Here is a 19,449-nt window from a genome sequence, read left to right on the forward strand (position 1 = left end):
GCAATTGTAGTTCAAGATGAGCGTTCTATGACGTATGCTATCAAACTCACAAATGGACCAATCAGAGGTTAGCGCTGATTTCCAGCTGACGGCGTCCTGTCCTAAGAAACCAGGCCTTTAAGTCCATAATGACGTATTAGCTGACGTCACACTAGCGATAGGATCCAATTGCATTTGTCCATTAAAATTTCATGACAAGGTGGATTTTAGCTGAACATACAAAGACTTTGCGAAAAGAAACCTTATAATTACCTAGATTTAAGATTATTTTCACCTTGAGACTAGCTTTATTAGAGGATGTTTTCCAGCTTGAAAACCCTAAGACAACATTCATTTAAGATTTTTATATGGAAGGTTGTTTTCCAAGGTTTTGGATGAGGGTCATGTGCGTAGAATAGAGCAGATTGTCACAGATCTCGTTTTAAGGTTAGAAGGTTTACACGTAAACCGTATTACAAACCTTTTCAGCTTTACATAAAAAGTTTTTTTTGCTGGGTGAAAATAAACCTTATTTTGCTATCTGGGTATGCTTTTGTCGATTTTTAATTTTCAGTTCCGTGCTTTGGTCTGTGTTACTGTCACAAAATAGCATATTTCATCGTTATTTTTAACAATTCACATTCTTTTTACTGTAATTTTTCATTAAAATTCCTATTAATTTCTTTTTAAAGAAAAGTCTAATAGATAAATGTAAATGGTCCAATTAAAATGTGCATGGGCCAATTATATCTTTTAGTAATTGGTCTTGTAGACCAGGTACTAAATTACCTACGTCTTGCGTTGGTAAGTATCTTTTCTAATTGGTGACTGTGGCGTTGATGGAATGGCATGTACAGGGCACACATTTTGTTTTTATAAAACCGTTTGTTTATTTTTTAAGTTTTCCTTCTAACGAAAGCTTGTCAGTAAAGTCAGGAAAAATTTCTATGCTTTATTTTCTATCTTAAATAATGCTTATTAGTGGGTACCGCAACCTGCTTTCTAACCCTCCCCCAGCCTTAATAATTGCTACGCGATACTACAGGATTCGATTTACGAACCCCAACTCGTTTCACAAGATATACCCATTTCAAATGTGACTATATATAAAATATTAATTAGCGAAATCAACTATAAAAATAAAATAAAAAATTTCGGTGCTATTTTTAGCACTAAAATTAAATTTAGTAAAAGGGTGAAAATAACAAAAATTTTCACAAATCCTTCGTAAAAAAATTTAAATTGATTACACGCCTCAGAAATAATTGCAGACACTTAGCAACAAAAATAATTGAAGACACTTAGCAACAGAAATAACTCCAAACACTTAGCAACAGTAATAATTGAGAACTTTATTGCAACTGATCTAAAAAATTATTGCGAAATTTAAAATGTTGTTAAATAGAAACTCTCACTAAACATTTAAAAATTTACAGAAAACACACTTATATATTACAGGATTTAGAGCTATTACGTAAAAAAAAATTTAAAATTTAAATTAGCAAAATCATCTATAAAAAGTTCTTTTTTGTGCTATTTTTTAGCACTTAAATCGAATTTCATAAAGCGAAAATAACAATTTTCACAAATCCTCCTTTAAAAAAAAATTAAAATTGATTACACGCCATAGAATTAATTGTAGACTCTTAGCAACAAAAATTGCAGACACTTAGCAACAGAAATAATTGAAGATGCTTAGCAACAGAAATAACTCCAGACACTTGGCAACAGAAATAATTGAGAACTTCATTGCAACTGAACTAAAAATGATTGCGAAATTTAAAACGTTTTTAAATACAAACTCTAACTAAACATTTAAAAAAAATTTAGAAAACACACTTATATATTACAGGATTTGGAGCTATTAAGTACTATTTTTACAGTATTACGTATTATTTCATTATTTATTTATTATTATTATTTTTCTTTTTACATTAGTTCTTTAAACTGAAACAATTTTAAATACAGTGAATTCGCGATAACTCGAATCTGATAGGACTGACGAAAAACTTCGACATATCGGAAGTTCGACTTACCGTTAGTTTCGGTTTTGGACTTTCAAAATATTGTCGGATTACTTAATTAATGCTTATTTATTAATTACAAATCTTCTAAATGCTTACAATATTTAAGATCATTTTTCTGACAAGCCATTTACGATAAGACTGTTTGAAGCACTTTACGATACCCTGGTCCATCGGCTGCAACTTTGCTGTTGTGTTTGGCGGGAGAAACTGCAAGTTTACTGCTTTCAAATTAGGTAGATCACTATGCGTTGTGCATTTATCCATAAAGAGTATCACTTTTCTTTTTTTAGCGAAGAATTTCCGATCCAATTTTCTTACATAGTCTTCAAATAAAACTGATGTCATCCAAAACTTTTTGTTAGACTTGTAATCCAAAGGATACGTTTTTACATTCTTGAAACATCGGGGATTTCGGTATTTTCCGATAACAACTAAGGACAATTTCTCTGTCCCAAGCACATTTCTTCCAACTAGGACAGTCAAACGTTCCTTGCTCATTTTACCCCCTGAGCAGTTTTCATCCTTAAACATCATAGTCTTATTTGGAAGACATTTAAAAAATAAACCCATTTCATCAATATTTAAAACATCATTTTAACTGTATCCTTTAAGTAAATTTGGTAACGTTTCATTTAACCATTGCTCACATACTTCAAGAGGGACAGCTTTAGCTTCTCCATGAAGAGTGGAAAGACATTGTATGTGTTGCAAAGGAAGGGGCAAGATATCAGCTCCTAGGTTTTTTTTTTTTTCTTGCTTTAAAAGATAAAAAAAAAAAAATCGATTTAAAGGGAGGAAAATTCGAGTAATCGAGAATAATTAACATGAAATTGAAGATAAAAGGGTCGGGACCTCATAAAAAAAATCGAGTTATAGTAATATTCGAGTTATCGTACTTCGAGTTATAGCGAACTGACTGTATACCTCACGCAAATCACCGTTTGGTGAAAAATAGTTTAAACTATATAAGGTAGTATGAGTGGTTTAAACTATATTAGTTTTTAAAACGGTTATGTTACTTATATATATAGCGGTAACAAAAATATCTATATCGATTCCTATTAATGATCAAAGCAATTATTAGGAATAATTATTAGAATTAGTTAATAATTAATTTTCTTTTATAACCATTTTTTTAATTAAAATTTGAATTCTAAGGAAAATATAAAAATGTAAGGCTATGTTATAATTGTTAATAAAGTAGCTACATTTAAAACAAGACAGGGTCAACAGTTTATACCAGTTACAGATTATAAATAGTTTTTTGCTTCCAGAAACAAATAAAAGGAAAATAATTGCTAAAATACTTACTGACCATACACCATACCAAAATATAACCAATATAAAAACTAATATTAGCGTATACTTTTAGATGCGGCCTAGCATTATAAGCAAAAAAATATAAAAACAATTGTTTTTCAACCTGCGGTTTGAGAAAACATAAATGTAATAGAAATTCAATGTAGGACTATAAAAAAAAATTTTTTTTTAAATTTATTTTTAAATAAGGACAATTTATAAATCGAAAATTAATTAAAATTAAGACATACTTTATTTCAAACTTAGAACATCTCTACATCTAATACTTATTTCCACAGGTTACAGCAATAACCGAACTTTCGTATAAGTAAGTATTTTAATATCATGTTTATATTTTCTGCAATATAAAATCACTTTAAATGTCAAATAGTTGGGAAAAATTTCTCTGGTCGGTGAATTGATCATGTCGGCGAAATGAGCCTGTCGGCAAAATCGAACGCGTCGGCTAAGTGGCGTCGGCGATATAATCTGTCGGTAAAATGATTATTGGCGATATGAAAATTTCTGATTCAACGTAAATCTGTTTGCAGTTTATTATAATTTAAGAGTTTCTTTTAATTGTAGCATAGTATAAAAATAAATTGCAGAAAAAGAAAAATAAGTGTCGAAATATTTCTTTTAGTACCTACAGGGTGCGTAGCCGAATCTCTCAACAAAAACTAAGCACTCAAAATATATTTTTAAGCACTATATATATTAACAAAATGCTAAATAGTTTTCAAAGACTTTACATGATCATGATAAAATAACTAGTTTCTGATAAATAATTCTTTTCTTGATTATATTAGCCACGCTAAAAAGATCGAGATTTTAAGGTTCAATATCAGAGGGTGGAAAATGAAGTCTGAAATTGAGGATATCTTGCAAAATGCAGCAGAGTTGCACATGAGACTGCAAGAATCTCACCGAGCCCCAGCTCAGTAGGCGCACATGCTGGCTCGCAAGTATTTCATCAAACATGTAAAATGATTGGCGCTTTCATAAGCTATGGACCAACGGTAAGCTGAAATGAATTGTGAAAACGTTGAATAGAACAATGTGAAAAGCACGCTTTTGCATAATATGTGGCGAAAATCGACATGGTAACGAAAGAAATCAAATTTTTGAAAAGGGAAAATTAAACACTTTTTAAAAACACCCAATGATAAAAGCACCTTTAAGGTCTTTTAAATAACAAAAATCGAAAATAAGCACCTTTAAAAACTGCTATGCACCATGACCCATTACCAATGAGCAATAATCATTTTTTTTTTTTTTTTGACTGTACATATTAAATTGTACGTAAACATAACCTATAAAATCAAGCACGATATATAGGATAATCCTGTTAACGAGTAGACTGACTAGATGACATGAAGAAAAAAAAAAAAAAAAAAAAACCCTCCTAAGCAAATAAGACTGAGATCATTATGAGTTAGAATAAAAAGTTTAGCCCTTATAAGTCAAAAGAGTAAAATCATTTTACAAATCTATTTTTTTTTTTTTTTTTGAAAATTTAAATGAGTAAAATTTTAATTTATTTTTGCTTATTTTCAATGTAATTTTATTTGGATATTCCTGTACAAGGGCTAACCATAGAATTGTATACAATTTATATAAAAACAAGTAGTCTCAGAGCAGGGGTACTTAGGTCCTAAATTTAAAAAAAAATATACAAAAATGATTTTTTTCTTTTTTTAACTATGCAGTTGAGCGTCTTTTATTTTTTTAATTGGTGTTAACTCAATCTAAAGGTTTGAAAGTCTATTTATTATATTTTTCATTAACGATCATGTAAATGAAAATCGAAAAAGTATCTTAAAATAATCTCGGTAGAGAGTAACTTATAAGTAAAAAGTTGACACAAGTTGTAATTGCCATTAATTCTAATGTAATTAAAATGCAAAAACTTGTTTACTTATATCAGATGTCGGGAAATGAACCGGAGAATTACTAAAACATAAAATTAAAAAAACAAATCGAACATTTTATAAAAATTCAAAATTTAATGTAAAACGAAAAATAAAATATCCAAAACTAAAATGCAAGATGTCAAGAAAAAACAATTCATTGGTAAAATATTTGCTAAATAAGAATCAATTGATTACGGGGGAAAAAATAACTCGAAATACATTTTTTAGACAATACTGATTAACAACTACTGCAGTAGTCAATAAAAATGCTCGTACTATATAATAAAACAAACGCTTGGTGAGCGCAACTATTGAAAAAATTTAAAATAAAAAGAGTTCGCAAAAGCAGTTTACATCGGTGAAAATAATAGAACTGTCTCTAAAAAGGTAGAGTGGGCCCTAAGGGATACATAAAACTGTTATGACAATATTTGAGTGCACGCATTACATAATTATGTTTAATTAACAAAACGAGGAAACACTGTGTTTCGATGGAGTTCCCGTCGTATCTAGATTTTTCTTTTCCTTTCTGAAAATAAAAAATGTGATGAAGTGTATATCAGATAAGCGTGTATTTACGTAATAAAGAGGAAAACACATTTTCCAGATATATGGAAAGTTTCAAACGGAGCACACGCAGAACTATTTAACATGAGCAATAAATTCTGATGTTTTCACTTTTATTCACGTGATACTACATTAATGAAATACATATAACAGTTAGTCCCACGTGCTGTTAGCAGACTTCCTCATCAGAGATCAAAAATTAAAAAATAAATTAAAAAAATATGATCCTTTCACCATTTAGTTTTTTTCGTAATGATTTACATTACTCATTTCTAACTAAAATTAATAACGTAGAAACAGGACGCAGTTAAGCTGGGCGATGCTTGTTGGACATTTTAATATCGCGGTTTATAGTTAGGAACATTCAATATTTCACTATTTTTATCCAAGTTAACCAATTAACATTATTTCAACATCGGTCAACATTTTCCATCAAAAAGTCCTTCAAAGAGGATGCACGCTTCCCTCTTCCAATGCTTGATCCAGGAGTTCCCTCGTCTTCTGGGTTGGGTTTAAAATTACAAGGCTACGGAGTTAAGCATTGTTAGTAGTAAACTCAAATTTGTGTCGGTTGTTCAACGATGGTTATAAAATAAAATAAAATTATCACACATGCTTTTTTTTTATCATAAAACGCGACGTTCACAAGACGCGACATTTTAAAATATATTTTTAAAACAAAATATAAAAAAAATATGTATAGATATTTCACGATATAGTTAAATTTTAATGAACGATAATTTTGGTATCTTAATTTTTAATGATTAAAAAAAAAATTCTTTTTCGCTTCGGAAAAAAATTCTTATGTTAGTTCAAAAACTTTTTCTCTCGTTGTCTTTTTTTTTTTTTTTTTTTTTTTTTTTAAGGAGAGAAATTTTTACTCAAAAGAGTGACATATAGTCGAATATGCAATAATATAGCCAAAAACTACTGCTATTTTAATACAAAGTTTTATAAGAAGTTTTTTCCGCTATTTTTATATAAATAGCCTTGAAAAGGAAATATTCTTTAAAAAGAAGATCATTCTTTTTTCCAATAGACATTTGCACTAAAGAGAAAATATATATTTTTCTGAACACGCATGACGCATTGAATGAGTAAGAACATTACCAGTCATATGATTATTTATCACGAAGTAAACAATTTATATTGAAGGTAATCACGTCTATGAAGTCAATTTAATTGACTGATAACGAATCATTTCATTAAAAAAAATAATAAGTCTCTGTTAATGCGTTCTCCTGACGATAAATAACAATCACAAAAAAGAGTATTCATATGAAAAGGAATATTTTGATGAAACACAACAAAAAAAATTAAATTTCTATCAATTATCTGCCATATGTTTTGTCGCGAGTTTAGAATGTTCGATTTTAAGAAGGGAGCATGACAACGCATTTGTTTTCACCCATAAACATTCAAACATGTGGTCACTGGGACGCCAGCCACACCCACATTAAAGGGAAAAAAAGGGGATTTTTCCGAAATGAAGGGTAGGTGAAAAAAATAACAATAAATAGGGACTTACCAGGGGGGTAGTTTGAGCAGGGGGATGCTGATAGCGGGATGGAGTTTCAGGTGAATCAAACTGCGATTAAGTGGTCCGACGATCGTCTGCAGACAGATACACGGACACCGCCATCTTTCGGTCGTGTGTGCGAGTTTCTTCGTAGTGTGGGTGTGCTCGATTCCACAAGTAGTGGCGCCATCGGCTTGCATGACGTCATGGAAGAAATCATGATATAAAGAGGGAGCATTCCCTAATAATTATTTTGTGATTTGCTGGTGACATTTAGTTCGATTTATTAGTTGATGCGCACATGGGAGGGAAAATGAAGAAATTTTATGTGTACCCCCTGGAAACCTAATATATTAAAAATTCTATTTTGCTTTAAAATGTCATTAATTTTTTATTTTAAATAATTTCAAATAATGTTTTTTTCGTATCTATCCTGCTTCATAAAATGAGGGTTAAAAAAGGCATTTTAAAATTTAACAGTGTAGCCAACAGTGCGGTGTTTTAAAATTGTATTTTCAATATCCATACATTTTCAATTCGATAATTTTAATAGGAAAACTTTAAACAATAAATTAATTTTCAATAACATTTATAAGTTGATAGTTACTGTACACCAATAATTTTAAAATTAATGACTTAATACGTATTTTAATTAATAAAATGTAATATAAGAATGAAAATTATAAGATTAAAATTTTTTTTTTAATTATTACTTTTTATTTTAATCTTATGTTCGTCATCCTTGGGTTTTTCACCTATGTGATTTAAAACAACTTGAGAAAAATTTAGCTTCTCATGCATGTATGCTAAAGATGGAAAGACATTAATATGCACATTAACTGTAATTTTTTTATAACTAATCTGCAGATCAACTGGTTTGTTCCGTTAAAGTGCGGAATCAAGTATTTGACGCATTTTTCCTAGATACACATTAACGATTTCAGTATCTCTTAAGTTCAAAAGTTTGTTTCGCTCTTTCTATCGACGATTTTGACTTAATTCTTTATGTATTGAAAAATAACTGAATGACATAATGTTAACTTTCTTAATTGAAATAATATTTTAAACCGTTTGATTTATCTTTCAATTTTGTAAAGGGTGATTCTATCAGTGATTGTACAATTCTATCAGTGATTGTAGGGATTGATATTTCAGATAGTAGAAAATAAATAAATAATACTCTGTTAATGTAAGCGTATGGAAACGTAGCTTGATTTAAAGATTGTAGGAAAACTGGTTTCTATACTTCAGTGATAATATAGTAACATATATATCAGATATTTAGCGATAACAACTTTATACATGCATGAGATATTTATCTGTAACATATTTACACATATAAGAGATATTTATCTGTAACATATTTACACATAGATGAGATATTTAGCGGTAACATATTTACACAGATATTAGATATTTAGCAATAACATATCTACACATGTATGAAAATATTTAGCAGTAACATATTTACACATATATCAGATATTTAGCAATAAGATCTTTACACATGTATAAGTTATTTATCGGTAGCATATTTTCAATTGTATGAGATATTTAGCGATAACATATTTACACATGTATGAGATGTTTAGCGGTAACATATTTACACATATGTGAGATATTTAGCTGTAACACATATATATGAGATATTTAGCGGTCACATATTTATACATATATGAGAAATTTAGCCGTAACATATATAGAAAACTTAGCAGCAGTGGCACACAAGCTTTAATATGCAGAATTATTTAATACAAGAGGATTTGAATTAAATAACTTTTAAACTATGATCTACTTTTAAATATGATGGAGTAGCATCTATTAATTTATAATTAAGGAAGTAGTGTGGGAAATATTTACAAATTTGCTAAAAAACAGTTTACTAAACATCGTTTAAGAAAATACGTAGCATTTATCTTATTTTTTAAATTGAAACATGAATTTTAATTTCGGCTATAAATATAACTTTTATCTGTTACATAACAGGATTAATTTCTAAAATTTAAATTTTATGCTTTTTTAATCATCGTCATGCAGTTATTAGGAATCATTTGCAGCAGTTACTTGATGTATCGAAATTGCAACAAGATTTGCATTTTTTTTTTTCAGTGCTGCAAAGCTCAGAAGAAAAAATTTTGTATTTTCATTGTGTTTATTTATGAATTAGTATTATTTTATGACAATTTTAATGCCACGATGATTCTTAGGGTAAAAATCCGGATACGCCGGGAAAAAGTTATGCTAATTCGGAAGAAGCACGTTTTTGTGTCTGAATTCGTAATTTCAAATTTCGTCTCTACGAATTAATTAGCATATTTGATGTTAGGATATCGAACCATTGAGATTGAGTACACGAAAATCTGATCATTAGATCCAAAGGTATTAAAGGTGTCCCCTGTCTTTTTTTTCTTTTCTTTTTGCATACTCTACATTTTGCATGTTGATGAAATTGAGTGATCAAAAAGAGATAGGGAATGCATCCCACTGAAAAAAACTGCTGTTACCATGGCAATCTCTGCTTCGGTAGCACTTAGTGATTTTTCTAATGGAAAAAATGGAATTTTCTAAAAACTGGTCTTTATCCATGATAGTTTTTTCCATCATTTTTAAGTAAGGAAATTGTTTTGAGATCCTTATATTTTTTTTTAACCATATCACTCAAATAACTGTCTTAAATTGTTTCTAATTTTGAACAACAAATTTGGCATTGTCACATTGTGCATTTGAAAAAAAATTATGCAAAAATTTAGTGTTTGTAATACTGTTTCAGAGTGTCTGTGAAAATATCATTTCTCATTGTTTGCCATTTGTAAGTAAATACGTGGTAAAGAGATTCCGTATATATGTATATATATAAGTTAAAAATACAAAGAATATATAAAAAACAGCAAAGATCAATAAAAAGAGAAAAAGAAAAATTATTAAAACAAAATATTTTTAAAAAATATTTTAAAAAATTAGTTTTATTTTTAGAGCTCTTCATACTAATGTATTGATATCATTTGCTATGGCTATATTGATACAATATTAGGAAGCACCTCTATTTGGGGATATAATCGTGTGAGATGATGAGGTGATTATTCATTTTTTGTTTTCCGGCTTTTTATTACACATTTTTTATTTTTTTAAAAATAATTCTTACAAATATTTTATTTTAATAATTTTTCTTTTCATTGATCTTTGCTGCTTACCACGTTTCCTCTGTATTTTTAACTTATTTTATGAGTTCTATATACTTGCAGCTTATGCACAGTAATTAAAACTTATTCATTTTCTTCCTTTTTCTCTTTTTATCCTTTTCGTGCTATATATATATATATATATATATATATATATATATATATATATATATATATATATATATATATATATATATATATATATATATATATATATATATAGATGGATATAAACCAACAAACAAAAAATTTTAAATAAAGCGATCTATTTTTAAATTATGTAATATTTGTAAGAATGTAAGTAATAAGTCCCATCTATAACCACGAACTTGGAGCTACTATATAGAATTTTGTACGTTTTTAAGTATAATTTTATAACTGGCGGGGATTTTAGTGTCACAAACGGTTTGACATTGCCAAATTTGAACAAAATAAAATTTTATTTTTCAAATATGTCACATAAATATTTTCCGACAACAATGAATATTGTTTGAGATACCTTCTCTCATAGGCGACCGACTTCAAACAAATCCTACGGGGAAAAAATTTATAATAAAGAAAATCACAAAGAGTGTCCGCGACAACACTGAATAAAAAATAATAAATTAGCTAATTAAGTAAACTTGGTAAGGATGTAATATATCCGTTTAATGAATTTGTGAAAAATACAGGATTATAATTGGATGCCTGCAAGCGACGTAATCATGGTTAAATACTGGCATTCGTTTATGTTACAATTGATCAGAAGCCAATCATGATCGAAACATACGGGTGACGTCACTTTTCGGTAGCAATTAAATCTGACCCGAAAATTGATTCAGCTTCATAATAAACCAAGCCTAATTGCTGTAACGTTACCCTGACAACCACATGGCTCAACTTAGTGATTTAAATTACATGGTTAACCTTAATCACCCCATATTTTCTTCTCCAGTTACGAGTACACAAATGCCTTCCAATATATTTTTAAAAATTTATATTTTTTCCGTTCCTATTTCAGACGCTATGTAACTTTTCTTTTTTTCTTTAAATTGTTTATATAAATATGTCTAAATCATTCCCTTTTTTCGAATGAAGCAAGTTTTAAACGAATCCCACTCTGCAAATAAGGAAAAAAAAAATTTTTTTTTGAGACAGATCTAGTTTATAGCGATTTTTTAAGTATATATACAAATGCAATCAAGGAATTCAGGTTCCTGTCTTAGTTCTTCTACAGAGCACTTTCTTTTTAATTTCTAAAAATACTTAATTATTGAATTTAAATTTTTAAAGAATTAGTTTTTAAAGTATTAAGAATTACTATGTAATACAATTTTTAAATCCCCCCCCCCTACAGACCTTGTTTTCACTACCGTTTGTAAAGCATGCGTCATTGATGGTTCCAGGCTAGTGTCTTAAGTCCATTATAGCAGTATATTTAGATTATAAAATTTATTTTTCTTTCGATTTTTAAAAAAAATTATTTAGTTTTTTGACGACAGATCTAGTGTAAACCTTTCATACTGAATGTAATATGCCTCATAATCCTTAATGGCACAAAGAAGGGTTCGCGTTCATATCTTGGGTCTTTTTCGGCATAACCACTAAGAAATGCGTAGGAGGTAAGAAGTCTTATTCTGGTTGTAAAGGTACTTGGTTCAAACCTCGGGCTGTCATGACGTTTTTGAATTAAATAAAAAAATCAGTTTAAAATAAAACGTAAAATATTTTTATTTTTTTAAAAAATTTTTATTATGGTGACTTAATAAGAAAATAAGATGCTCATTGTTTCAGATGGAAGTAGGTTCAAGCGAACAAAAAATTCAGTGCAAAAAATTAATAAAATTAAGACACGTCGCTGTTTAAACCAGGGGTCGAAAAAGCTCAGAAATTTTACCCGTCCCCGAGGACGGCATGTTCAACAATGTGCCCGTCCTCATTTGAAACTAACCCGAAGCTTCTAAATAAATAAAAACATACTTTTCTCCTATTTATTACAAATATTTATATAAATTGCACATTGAATTAGTAGTTACTAGGATTACAAATACTAGGATTACATTATACAGTAATAAGAGAAATACTAGGTTACTAATAGTAACCTAGTATTTATTTTATGAAATAATTTAAATGACAAAAGTCAGGTTATCTGGAATGTCAAGTTATCCGAGGGTACTGCGTTTTTTTAAATGAATCAAATATGACGTTTGCCAGTTCCACAATCAAGCCAATGATTTACAGAGGTTTCTGCACAGAAATCTGAAAGGGGTTTTCCATTTAGGTAGATGTTCATACTTGTGTTTAACGCTTCTTGTTTCAGACCAGTACGTAATGTGTTTTTTTGTAAGTTCATTGCTGAAAAGCCCCTTTCAACCGCTACAGTACTCCCAGACAGAGAAAACATTAATTCCACCATACGCAGTATGTTGCTGTATTTCTAGATTAGAGGGTCATTTTAGAAGTGAGGCGCTAGACTCTTGTAAGATTACAAAAATTGAAAATGTATCACGAACATTAACGGGAAAATGGCCGTCCGCGCGGAAGTCGGATTCGAGAAATTCGTTGTCCGCGGGGAATTTTTGACCGCCGAGGACGGGCGGACGGGTGGTTTTTCGAGCCCTGGTTTAAACCCTGCGGTGGCTTTTACTTCATCATTGTTTCGCTTTTTTTTCTTCTTAAAAGTCGATAAGAAAAGATCATTTTATGTATAAAATACCTATTTACCATAGTTCCACGTAAGAACGTTTTGTTATTACGCTAATTAGGTACTTGCACTTCAAGAAGAAGAAGACCTCTCATACCCACACATGTGACCTATGACGTCAGGGAAAGCTAAAATTTATCAGCAAAATGGCGTATTAAAGTTGAGCTAAGTTTCTCTACATAAGTTAGAGTGTTAATTAACGATAAGTTAATAAATACATAGCCGTATCGCACATCGAATTTATTGAAATGTAATTCTTTCTCGTCTACTTCTTTTACTTAACTTAGATTTATTATTTACGAGGAGCATCCAGAAAGTAAGTTTCCCTAATTTAAAAAGAACTCACACTTTCAGGAATATATTTACTGGCAACAAGTACAGCAAATGTTTCAGCTATTTTTCAACATAGCCACCACCAGAATTGAGACACCTGTCATATCGTGGGATCAATTTTTGTATCCCTCTCTCGTAGAACTCTGCCACCTGTGAATGGAACAAGCGTGTGACAGACGTTTACCGTTACTGTGAAACACGGCGGAAATTGCGACGTGCCATTCAAAACAAGAGGCGTGGAATGCTTACTGTAGGTGTTGTGCTCCTCCATGGCAATGCTCGACGCACAGCAGCTGCTTCGACGGAATTTGGCTGGGAGTTGTTTGATCATCCACCTTACAGCCCTGATCTGTCTCCCTGTGATTTTCACGTTTTCTTGCACCTCAAGAAATTCCTGTCCTCTGGTGAGAGTTTTGAAAACGACGAAGAGCTGAAGACGCTGGTTCCATTCACAGGCGGCTGAATTCTACGACAGATGGATGCAAAAGTTGATCCCACGATACGACAACTGTCTCAATTCTGGTGGTTACTATGTTGAAAAATAGCTGAAACATTACTGTACCTGTTGCCCATAAATAAGTTCCCCATAAATAAGAAAGTGTGAGCCCATAAATAAGAAAGTGTGAGTTCCTTTTTTTTTAGAATTCGGGAAACTTACTTTCTGGATGCGCTTCGTATGTATTTTATTTAACCTTGATGTATTATTAGTTTATGTATTTAATTGTAACCTTGATATATTTTTGTTTTATGTACCTGGCAACTTTGATGCATAAATAGTTTGTTTTATATTACACGTAGCTTCGTGTCTGTCCTTGTGTAGGTAAATATATAGTGAAAGAATTGAAATCTCTTAGAAAGATTCTTTGTGAAAGAATTTAGACTGTGTTACTTAAAAGAGAATTGATAGTTGACGGGCTTGGCTTACACGAAATAGAATGGAAAGAACAGTTCCTAACGTAAACAAATACCACGTTTCAACAACCAATCAAGATCGAGATACCCACACAACGTCACTTGCTAGTATCCCATTGTAAAGAAATGAACGATTACCTGAATTTGAAAAATAATCAATTGTATTTAAGGGGGGGGGGGTTAAACTGAGGAATTTGCAGTGTGTGACACAATATGAAGTAATTTTACTTACTTATAACAAGTAATGATAACCTTATGTCTACTAACAGTTAAAATCGGAAATGGTTTTTATCTCTCTTTGAATATTTTGTATTTTTAAAAATTTCGAAATACGTATGAGTTTTGATTTACATTTGGCAATGAACTTTTAATTATAAACTATTTGTTTTCTTATTACTTTTGACATTAAGCTCGAGGTTATAAAATGAAGATTTAGATGAAAATAAATACATTTTCTACAACAATGGATAAATTATCATTACTTAAAGCAAAAATGTTAAAAAAAAAACTTAAATTTGCAATACCTTTCGAACAAAATGGAATCTCGAAAAAAATCTCGCATTAAGTTCATAAATAAAAATGACCTTTTCAGTACGTCAAATCTTAACGCACTTGTTGCATTTCAGTGGGCTGCAGATCAGCCCGTATAGCATTTTTTTTTTAAACTTTAAGTTTAACAGTTGATAATTCTCTAACCAATAATCGAATTTCAATTTTTTTTTAATTCCCTCATACTCCTTGCACATTTCTCTACACACCTTCCTAATTTTAAGTTTTCACGGTTTATACTTTTTGAATAAATAAATAAATAAAATAAGAGAAATGAACGTAAAGTGAGAAAAAACTTGCAAAAAAAAAGCACTTAAATTGTAATAACTTTCAAACAAATTATAAATTTGAAAAAAAAAAAAGAAAAAAAACTTCGAGTTGAGTTTATAAATAAAAAAATATTCTTTTCAGTACGTCAGATTTCAACTCTGTAGTTGCATGCCTGTGGCCACAGGCATGCAACTACAAACTTATTACAAGTTTAACAGTTAATTATCCTCGAACTAACAGTCAAATGTTTAATTTATTTTTAAAATCGTACTACCAGTATATATTTCTACACAACTTCGACATTTCAAGCTTCTAAGCCTTTTGGATTCTACATAGCAAAACAGAATATAACGTAAAATTAAACATCCAAAACAGCAGTGGCAACGGTTCTTCCGATTTCTTAATATTAAGAGAAATCACAAAATGTCCGCCAATAGATCAGCGGTTCCTTAATAGTGTCCCACGGAACCCTATGGTTCCGTAGAAGGGGCTTCGAGAATTAATAAATTTTTTAACCACTTGAGATTTTCGAAACCTGTAATTAAATTTTCATGCGATTATTTCTATTAAATTGTTTATTTGAAAAGAAATTTCAAAACAACAATATAATGAAAAAATTACGAAAAGGATACATGGATTTATGAAAAACCCGTGTAGTATTTCGTATCGAATAAAAATCACTAAATTCAACAAGGAAGAAGTATGCTTCTATAAACATTTAAATATATAAAGATTTTCATCGTTTAATTTCTTCTTTTTTTTATTTCAATGAAAACCATGAGGGGAGAGGAGTTATCGACAATGTCAACCTTCATCCATCAAATGGGTACCTCAAGATAGAATCAAGTTAACATGTCTTATATACTAGTGAATGGGAATTGCATATTTGTAGTGGTAGACACACTACAGTACTCCCCCACCAGAATTATATCTGTGATAAAATTTCATGAGCGGATACCACTAGTTGCTTCGTTGTTGCTTTGTGAGAAGCCGGGACAGCTGTATTAAGATCACCGTACTTTTTTAAATGCTGAATGTGAGCGCTGTATTAAATTCACGATTGAGGTCGAGCTAGTATTGCCATTAGCTGTCGAGTGTATACAGGGTAACATTGTGGGTGATCGAGACTGAGTAGCAACAGTGCAAGGATGTGGATAATGTCGCAGTCACAAGTCAACTTCACAATGTGGACCATCCATCGAAGTGGGTGTGCTCAAATTGAAGTGGGAGCTTCTATAAAAGTAAGCGTGTTCACATCACGTCCGGGACACCAATGTGAGGAGAGGACAATGATTCATCTATGAAAAGGTACCCCGTCATAGAATCTAGTTAACATGTCTTATATACTAGTGGATTGGAATTGTATATTTGTAGTGGTAGACACTACAAACCATATTTCATCTTCAATTCATGCATGCACTAAATTAAATTAAGAACGAAACTAGATGACGCTTCAAACCTGTGAATTCAAGTGTTCTGACACAAAACCCATTTTTAAAACTAATATTAATAAAACAACAGGAAGAAAAAATTTCATTCTTCATTCAATCAATAAATATTTTAAAAATAATAATTAATAAAATTTAGATCATTATATATTTTCAAAATAATTAATAGTCTTTTGTTAATTGCTAATATGTTCACAATTGCTAATGAAACTTATTCATTAAAACTCAGGGTTCCGGAAAAAAGAATGTCGATCTTTTAGGGTTCCACACTCGGAAAAAATATTGGGAACCGCTATAGCTCGTTCACCAGGAGTTGGCACTTGGCTCCGCTTCATCACGTGGTATGCGACAAACCTATATCACTATTTTTGGGAGAAGGTTGTGAGCAATCCTGAACAAGGTTGCTATTTTGCGATCGTATCCATAAAATATTTATTTCGCAAACTTTATCTGCATTTGTTTTAGCATTAAATATTTCATAAATTTGATGATATTTCGAGCCATTTATTATGATATTTCTCTCTTTTGAGTGAATAGTTTGTCCTTATTGAGACATTTTGCTGGGAAAACAGCAGTTTTTAAATTTAAAATATATTTAATTAGCTAGAGATATGAAAGGTATACTAGCAAATGATAAAGCGAAGTACGTGACTAAAAAAGAATTCACTGTCAGTGTTTGGCGCGCATTAAGGGTTGTCTCAATTTCAAGCGCGGAGATGTTTTTCTTCTTACTCCCGAGCTGAAATTAACTCTGCGTCCGAGGAGGTGGAGCCAAGTACCAACTCCTGGTGAACGAACTATACCCTAGACTAGATAACTCTCTGAAAGTGAAAAGCATTAAACAATTAATTCAATACATAATTTTTATAAGTGGCGATTTTAGTGCTACCTATCTCTTTTGATTCTTTTTTTTTTTTAGTTTTCTTCAAAATGTAGTTGGTTTAAAATGTACTTTTTTATATGTAAATGTTATGTTCCGCTTTTAAAATGGTTTCTTTAAAAAGAAAATTAATTCTGAGGTTCAAAAATCACAATAATTTTTATTCTTTGCTCCGGATCTAGTTTATAGTAAAATCTAACAAATATGTGACACCCAGGATTCCGGGTTCGTGTTTTGAACTGCACATAGTATTTTTTAAAAATACTTAAAATTTCAATAAAATATATCTTGTTTTTGAAATTATTTTTTTCATATATAGACATATTCCGACCTTGTTTGCATTATCGCCAACAAAGATTCTAGGTTCAAGTCTTGGGTCTGTTGAAATAAGTTTTTTTGCTTTTGAAATATTTCATATTTACAATTTTTTAAAAATTAGTTTATAAATAAAATATATAAAATACTTTTCAGAAAATACTCTTTTTAAAAATAATTTTAGTTCTTCAAATTATTATTTTTTTTGTGATAGACCTTATTTATTGCACCTCTAGTTAAGCATGTGCCGTCGAGAATTTCAGGTTCATACCTTAAAACCATTGAGGCATTATTTTTCAAAATTAATTTAATTTTTTAATAAAATTAGATTTTTTAGTTTTTAATTTTTTTTAGTTTTTAATTTTAATAGTTTTTTATTACAGACCTAGCTTACAGCACTATCTGTCCAACATTTGACATCGATGTTTCCACATTCGTTACATTTCAGAAAAAAATATGATTCTGGCCTGATTTATACCAAATATTTTTTACTTGAATAGAAGAATAATTTTAGCTTCTTACATTAAAACCATCGAGGCATTAATTTTCAAAATTAATTTTTTGATAAAATATTTAGTTCTTTTTTATTTTGTAATTTTAATAGTTTTTTATTACAGACCCAGCTTACAGCAAGCACCATCTGCCATCGATGGTTTCACATTCGTTACGGCATTTTTCAGAAAAATTACCATTCTGGCCCGATTCATACCTAATATTTTTTACTTGAATGGAAAAATAATTTTGGACGACCTCGCGAAACATTTTTTTTTTCTTTATTATGATATTTCGGGAAAAATATTACATCCATTGTTTCATTATAAAACAAGTTTCCGACGAATTCCGAAATGATAATCGAACGAAATGATTAATGAACTTATTATGCTAAGTTGGTAAGGAAGTACAAAATAACAATTCCGATTTGTAACTCTTAAAATATGGATTTACTTTCTATTTCTATGAACTTAATAACTGACGATTTTACCAATGGTTTTAATATTGAATGATTTGCAATTTATTTATTTTTTAAATATTTAAAAATTATTTCTAGATATACAAGGAAATTTTTGGAAAGTATAAAGTAAATTCCTTCGTATTCACTAGTTTCAGATGACAGGATACTTTATAACAGTGAGAAAGGTTACAGGTTCAAATCTGAGGACAGTTAACTTCATTGAGTTGGCATCAATGCAAAAAAAAATATTTTCTTAACTTGCTGTAACTTATCTAAAATTTAATTTAGGATTCGAAATTTATTTTACAGGAGTTCAATTTAAGCACCGACATTTTTTTAAAAATACAAACACTTACACGAAATAATGCAAAGAACTTATATAATTTAATGTTCTTTACTGATGAAATTTGTAGGAAAAAATAAATACTATGACGTTTTGCACGCATGATAAAAATCATGTTAAGGACTTTAAATAATTTTTAATAAGCAGTCATATATTTTCTTTTTTAAAAGCATACAATAGTTTCTAAAGATTAAAAAGATCTTTTAAATTAAAAAAAAAACAAAAACAACTACTTAGTTTTTTGTAATTTTATAAAAAAAATATTTTAACCAAAGAATACG

At 30.0% G+C, this 19,449-nt stretch overlaps 1 protein-coding gene across 4 annotated transcripts in view; it reads right to left on the reverse strand.

Moving 5' to 3' along the window:
• mbl (splicing regulator muscleblind) overlaps positions 1 to 7,504 on the reverse strand; it is a 101,023-nt gene extending 93,519 nt beyond the window's left edge. Inside the window, exon 1 of one of the 4 annotated variants that reach the window (XM_016055188.4) lies at positions 7,314 to 7,504. The gene's annotated coding sequence lies outside the window, so the exon portion shown is untranslated. The remainder of the gene's footprint in view (positions 1 to 7,313) is intronic. The other 3 variants (XM_016055191.5, XM_016055192.5, XM_043051597.3) reach the window with 3 other exon arrangements.
• Between the last annotated feature and the right edge of the window lie 11,945 nt (positions 7,505 to 19,449).

This window comes from Parasteatoda tepidariorum, chromosome 2, assembly GCF_982258835.1.
Source record: "Parasteatoda tepidariorum strain Cologne lab strain chromosome 2, Ptep-v5.0, whole genome shotgun sequence".
Classification (NCBI taxonomy): domain Eukaryota; kingdom Metazoa; phylum Arthropoda; class Arachnida; order Araneae; family Theridiidae; genus Parasteatoda; species Parasteatoda tepidariorum.